This window comes from Nicotiana tabacum, chromosome 8, assembly GCF_000715075.1.
Source record: "Nicotiana tabacum cultivar K326 chromosome 8, ASM71507v2, whole genome shotgun sequence".
In the NCBI taxonomy this organism is placed as follows: domain Eukaryota; kingdom Viridiplantae; phylum Streptophyta; class Magnoliopsida; order Solanales; family Solanaceae; genus Nicotiana; species Nicotiana tabacum.
Window position 1 is genome coordinate 189,392,498 of NC_134087.1, and position 7,566 is coordinate 189,400,063.

A 7,566-nucleotide genomic window follows, 5' to 3' on the forward strand; every position below is an offset into this window, starting at 1 on the left:
ATTATCATTTAAATTGATTATAAGGAGTAAATATTTTTGATACCGTTAATGCTCAAAACTTAAGCTATTACGTTATGTACGTTTATTTCTTTTTCTTGCTTGTGATGATAGCCAAATTAAAATTTGCGGACCTCAACATCCGATAGTCCACCACTTTAGTTTTTTTTTTTTTTTTTGAAATTCGTATTTTTTATCTTAAATGATTAATTTGTTATTTAGAAAGCAAATTTTGTTTAGTGTAAAAATTTTATAGAATAAATTTAAGGGTCTCTCAATATAATTTCGCCTTAGACCACAAGATCCATTGAGCCGCCTTTGTTTTTACATATTACATATTCCGAAAAGGCGAAAGATTAGTTCTAATATAGTGGTCTGACGCCGTACAGACAGTAGCTCTTTTTCTATTGTCTATCCAACTATTTTTCCACGAGGCCTGCTGACAAAATGACATTTCAGATTCTCTGTGTCTGTGTAAGTCCCAACTCACTGGCGGCTAACGTACGAAGCAACATATTCCCTCTATTCCAAACTTCCAATGACGTATAAATACAGACGGAAAAACACTCAAATGATCATCTCCTAGTATATATATCTACCTTCTCTTTGATAACCATATATAGTTTTGTGCCTAATTTCAGTAATGTAAATAGTTTTGTGTAGCAGCAGCTAACTATGGTCTTCCAAATAATTACTACTACTTCTTTTCTGTTGCTTTTCTTGCTCAATTCCTCATTTTCTTTTGGACAAGAGGAATTTTCCATTGGAGATAGAATTGGCGCAAACAAATCCATTATTATGGGTGTTACTATTGTCTCGTCGAGTGAAAACTTTGAGCTGGGTTTCTTCACACCAGATAACGGCAGTTATTACATTGGCATATGGTACAAAAACATAAGCCCGCAAACAATCGTTTGGGTAGCAAATAGGGAAAAGAAACTTTCTTTTCCTGAAATGGCTAATGCAGAATTCACAGTTAGGAATGGAAACTTAGTTCTCTTGAATGGGTTCCGACAACCAATATGGAGAACAAATATCAAGTACTACACGAAGCCTGATTCCGTCATAGCTGTTCTTGGTAATGACGGAAATTTTGTATTGAGAGACGGGTCGAATTCAACATCTCCGCTACTCTGGCAAAGTTTCGACAACCCTAGCAATACTTATATGCCTGGTTCGAAGCTTAGTTATAACAAGCATACGAAAGCCATGCAATACATTACATCTTGGAGGAGTTTAGAAGATCCTAGTCCAGGTCCTTACACTGTTGAGATTAATCCAACAAATGGCCAGATTAGGGCAATGTGGAATAGAACTGAGGAATACTGGAACAGTGGTACTTGGGATGGAGATAGATTTAGTAATGTGCCATATAACATTCCCAACACAACAGTTAACTATACGTATATCAACAATGATAATGAGGTTTATTATGCGCATACTTTCTTTAGTCCTTTAGTCACATCAAGATTTGTTATTGATGTCACGGGGGTAATGAAGCAATTCACATGGTTGGATAGCTCTCATCAATGGAATGTAATTTTTCTTCAACCAACACAACCCTGTGATGTATATGCTTATTGTGGAGCATTTGGTACTTGTAATCCCATCTCAAGTTCGGTATGCAGTTGTTTCCCTGGTTTCGTTCCCAGATTAGACACGGATTGGCATTTGGATATTTTTTCTCAAGGTTGTGTTAGGGAAACAAATTTGAGCTGCGGTAATTCTAGTGCTCCCTTTAGGGATAGGTTTTGGATGATGTCCGATGTGACATTACCAAAACACTATCATACAGTTAAAGCTACAAGAGCAGAATGTGAATCTACTTGTTTCAAAAATTGTTCTTGTACTGCTTATGCTTATGACGGCGTTGAATGTTTAACTTGGACTAAAGAGCTCCTAAATCTGCAACAACTGTCTCAAGATGATCAAAGAGGAAGAAACCTGTTTATCAAACTTGCTGCTTCTGATTTTCCAAGTGACCAAGGTATGTAATCGACCCTCCCCGCAGTCCGCCCTTCCTTGAATTATTCGAACATGCAATATTTATTGATTACAAAGAACAAAAGGTATTTTGACTCTATCGTAGTTCTCAATCATTTTGTGGCACCGGCATGAACCATGTAGGATGGGAGCTAATGCACCGAAAAGAAGCTTAGATAAAAAAGAATATTAGTACTCATTTAATTGACCTCCTTTTCGAAGTCAATGAATTTTATTTTTTTTACTTTTATTTTGTTCAAGTTGCTTTAGTGAATGAAAATGCCCAATAAAGCGGGTAGGTTTTACTAGCCCTTATACTCGTTAAACTTATTTATTCCAAAAATTATACTATCTCAAATCGTCATGCACTCTATCGTTGGTGCAACCATTTTATATAGAGGTTCTTTTTCGGAGATAAATTAACCTTCAAAACCACATAACTAGATGGCACATTGTTGTAGTTACATTGAAATTTTCTATTATAGCAATTGATTTTTCATTTCTTAATTTTTCTAAGTACATCTACTTCATTTCGAATTAAGCAGCATTGAACCGTAAGCAATCAACGGCAAGGCTCAAAGTCACGATCATTCTTGCAACAGCATTTGTGACAATTCTATTAGCATGCTGCGCCTTTACCTACTTTTATTGTAGAAGAAGGATGGCAAATAGAAAAGGTAAAGTCGAATAAAACCAAACACAGCCAATGTTTTTTACGACTTTATTTAAATAGCATATTCTAACTCATTAAATTCTACCACCTTCTTTAGGCCAAAGGAATCTTTTGGATCATTTGAAGAGTAGAGTAAACCCTAACGATTTGACTAATGAAGATGATGACAATACATTGGATGTTCGATGTTTTAGTTTTGAAAGCATATTAGCTGCTACAGATCAATTCTCAGAGGCAAACATGCTGGGCCGAGGAGGGTTTGGTCCCGTTTATAAGGTCATTCAAATCTTTCTTTTCTCAAATATATATTCTCAGACTTGTGTGTATGATTGCATGTGTGTCAACAAGATTTTTCTAAATATATATATATATTATTATTATTATTATTATTATTATTATTATTATTATTGAAGTAGGGGAGCCTCGGAACAACGGTAAAGTTGTCTTCTCATATGACCTATAAGTTACGGGTCGAGCCATGGAAGCAGCCACTAGTGCTTGCATTAGATTGGGCTATCTATATCACACCCCTTAGGGTGCGGTCATTCAGGGACCCTGCGTGAATGCGAGTTGCTTTGTGCACCGGGTTGTCCTTTACCTTTATATATTATTATTGAGTTCATTAAATATTGATATATAAATATTCATCAGGGTAAATTTCTAGGAGGAAGAGAGATTGCGGTTAAAAGATTATCAACTCAATCTCGACAAGGCATAGAAGAATTTACGAATGAAGTGTTATTGATCGCGAGAGTTCAACACAGGAATCTAGTTAGACTTTTGGGCTATTGTGTAAAGGGAAATGAAAAGATTGTACTTTACGAGTACATGTTAAATAAGAGTTTGGACACCTTCATATTTGGTTAGCTTCTCTCACTAGTTTTATTTATTTCTTCATAATTTACCTTGATTAATTGATACTAATTTTTTCCATAAAAGATCAACAAAATCGCACATTGCTGGACTGGAGAAAACGATTTGACATTATACTTGGAATTGCCCGTGGAATGTCTTATCTACACCATGATTCAAGGCTGACGATCATTCATAGAGATCTTAAAACTAGTAATATTTTGCTAGACGAAGAAATGGACCCTAAGATTTCGGACTTTGGCTTAGCAAGGATTGTTCAAGGAGATTTTACACAAGCAAATACGAAAAAAATTGTCGGAACCTAGTAAGTTTAAAACATTATTTTCAATGTTTTACGATATGATACAAACTTATTTACTTAGATTATGTGATATAATTCGTTCTCATTCAGTGGCTATATGTCTCCGGAATATGCGTTGAATGGATCGTTCTCAACCAAGTCAGACGTTTTTAGTTTTGGAGTAATTATACTTGAAATTCTAAGCGGCAGAAGAAACACCGGATTTTACCAATGCGACGAGGCAAGGAACCTCATCGAATATGTGAGTGAAAAATTTTAATTTCAAGATTTGGTGTTTATTTTTTCAACAAACAAATTTTTTATTAGTCCTCTATCTCAATTTATGTGATAAACTTTCCTTTTTAGCCAATACTAAAAAGAATGATATTTTTCTTTATTTTGAAATAATTGAATTTTAAACTTTTATTGTATCCTTAACGAGATGATTATAACCAACAAATAACTATGACTTATTTTACACTACACATTTTAAAAGTTAGTCTTTCTTTATTTATATTTCTTTCTTTCTTTCTTAAATTTCGTGATAAGTCAAAGTGCATCACATAACATGAAGCAAATGGAGCATATACAGTGGACCCATAGCTCTCTTAATTGGTAGGTTTACAATTAAATATTTATACATATATAATAGATTTTTTTTAATACAAATATAGAATTTGAGCAAAGTTACTGAATTTGTCCGGCACGTAGTTAATGCTCTCCCTCCGACCGTGAATATATATAATATTATTTTGGTAATTAATGATGCAATTGCAGGCTTGGGGACTGTGGAATGAAGAGAGGGCAATCAATTTGGTGGATGAATCGCTACTTGAAACATGTAACATAGATGAAGCAATAAAATGCATTAACATTGGTCTCTTATGCGTACAAGAAAACCCTTGTGGGCGTCCAAGTATGTCCAATGTCATAGTAATGCTTGGGGGTGAAAGCATGATTCTTCCAAGACCTAATCATCCAGCTTTTGTGGCAAGAACTACTATTTCTAGTGAATCTATAACTTCCTCTACCAAGAATGGGCTAACTATTACAATTGAACAAGGTCGATAATATGGGAGCTACGCATCAAGTTTTGATTCTCAAAGATATTCGCGGTCCTTTTACAACATAGAGAGAAATCAAACATTAACCACTATGGGTCGTGGTGAAATGAATAAGATCCATCTATCCTTAATCACATATCCCTGATTCGAACATTGTGTACGAGAAAAAATCTTGTTAAGGAGCGTTTACTCCTTAAATAGGCCTTACGTGATGTATGCAAGTACCGGATACCGGTGGGGTAAAGCCAACCAAAAAAAAGAAGAGAGAATCCAAACATTAATTGATTTTTAATTGATTGACATTTTTTCTCCTTTGGTGATTAGTTTTTATCAAGTTCTATCATTATTGTCAATCTTAGGTTTTCTTGTACATCTCTTTCAGTTACCAAAGGTGCATATATATAGGAATTCATAAAATTTATTGTCTTCAATATTGAAAAATTTCTGTTCCCTTATATTTGAAGTATTATGAAAGTTTTGGTTTGCATATTTCATGCGACTCTTTTTTAAACGGATTATTCTTGGTTGTGCCACATATAATTTCGAATCGCTACCAGTCCGGGAATTGAATGAGCGCCATTAGGCTTTAACTTGATGATCATAACTTTGTGAAATAAGTAAACAAATTATCAGCACCAAAACCACCTAGCATACAATTATAGCTGTATTGGTTGGCGATGGAAATTTTTGTTTTGAGAAGTAGTTCAAATTTAATATCTCCACCTTGACAAAGCTTTGAGAATTTTTTCTAAAATAATGCTTTTTATAAATCTCTTTTACACAAATAATGTGACGTTTCTTGGAAAATATCAAATTAGTATAAAGCCCAATGTCGGGCGATCTATGCATTTATTTTGTTACAAAAGTATAACAGTCAATGTGTTAATTTGGTTGACGAGGTTAAAGATGCCAAACTAATAAATTGTAAAAATTGCATGGGGCGCCTTATTTGGTCGCCCCCTTTTAACTTATACTCATTTTATTTTTTTATTTGCATCCGTACCCATTTTTGTTAAAAGCATTTTAAAAAGACAATTTTGTCCTTCTTTAATAAAAGACTATTGACAAACTGCAGGGCAAAAACTTAAGCATGTTTAGGCTAATGTTTTAAGAAATGAACTAAAAAACTTCAGCTTGTTTAGACTGAAGTTTCGGAAAAAACTCATGACAAAACTGTAGACTGCATTACAAAATTTTAGCATGTTTTGGTATGAAGTTTTAGCAAATGAACTAAATAACTTCAGCATGCATTAGCAAAAATTCTTTAGAAAATTACATACTGCAAGGCAAAAACTTAAGCATGTTTAGTGTGAGCACATGATTTTTGCCCTATATATGAATAATTCCCAAAATCCCAAACAAAATAATTTTTCTTTTGTTTTTACAATTTTTGTGCGTTTTTGGTGTCATCTTCTGATAATTGTTGCATTTTATTTGTGCGTGTTAATTTTTATAAAATACAAAAATACGCATTTTTCTGCACTTAGGATTTAATTTTATACTTTAGTATTAATTAAGGATTAACCTGTTTTGGAATAGGATATGAAGAAAATGACAATAATAGTTCACTTTAACGTTTTTATTATTTTAATTGTGAGACAGTCGCAAATAGTTATCAAGTTAATTTTAGGCATTAATTGGTTGTAGCTTAATTGTTAGTTTAATTTCCCACCTTTGTAAAAAATCAGAAAAAATAAATACAAAAATACAAGATTGCAAAATGAAAAATGGAAAATTATTGTTTAAAAGAATATAGAGGGCTTGGTTTTAATGGCCAAATTTGGGCCACTTTCGTATTAATCCGTTGGCCCAAACGCCTCAGCTTTTTAAATTAAATCCAGCCCAAATTCCCCAACCCAGTCCGGTTCATAACAAGTCCAAACGACGTCGTTTCGGGGTCCTTGGATCAGGACCGTTGGATCTCATCAATCCAACGGTCCGGAACTAACGAGGTTTCCAGTATTTAAGTGTCCAAATAGCCCCCCCTACCCCCCATTTCCATCGTCTTCCTCACCCCACGCCTTCTCCCCAAACCCTAATCCGCGCCGCCCTAAAATCCCTTGCCGGTGGTGAACGCGGACTACGCCGTTCACCCTGAAATTAACACCACGGACTCCCCTCACCCTCCTCTTTCTATTGCACCCGTTGGTTTGCCTCGAATAAGGCAGGAACTCTTCGAATCCTGATTTGAAGTTTTCCGGCCAGGTGACAGTTTGTCCGAATCAGCCCAAAATCACACCCTACAACCCCCAGCCCTTCCTCAACACTAATCTATGGTTGTTTTCTTTCAAATCACCTTGAAACGACCCAAATCTTAGATCTAAGAATTGCTGGCCAAACCCTAAAACTAAATCCTTTTGATTTCAAACCGTAGTACCCTTAACCATGTGTTCTCGTGTAAGAACACATGGTTAGGGGTGTTATGCGTCAAAAATCTGAAAGGATTCAGATGTTTATGACCAGCCGGAATCCCTTATGCCTTTGTGAGTTTTTCTGTTTTTTTTACTGTTTCTTTTACTCGCATGATTAAAATATTATTTGAAGTCATTGTTTCATTGTTGTTCTGTTAATTTTAGGGTTTAATTGTGGTTATGTTAATTACTGTGTTGGTTGAATGATTATAAGTTCATGGTTCAATAATTAGTTTTAAGTTCATTTAATGGTAATCGTGGTAGCTTAAGCTCAGTTTAATTTCG

General features: G+C 34.7%; 1 pseudogene; it reads left to right on the forward strand.

Annotated features, from left to right (window-relative positions):
• The first annotated feature begins 672 nt into the window (after nt 1-672).
• On the forward strand, nt 673-4,877 carry LOC107762662 (G-type lectin S-receptor-like serine/threonine-protein kinase At4g03230; annotated as a pseudogene).
• The last annotated feature ends 2,689 nt before the right edge of the window (nt 4,878-7,566 follow it).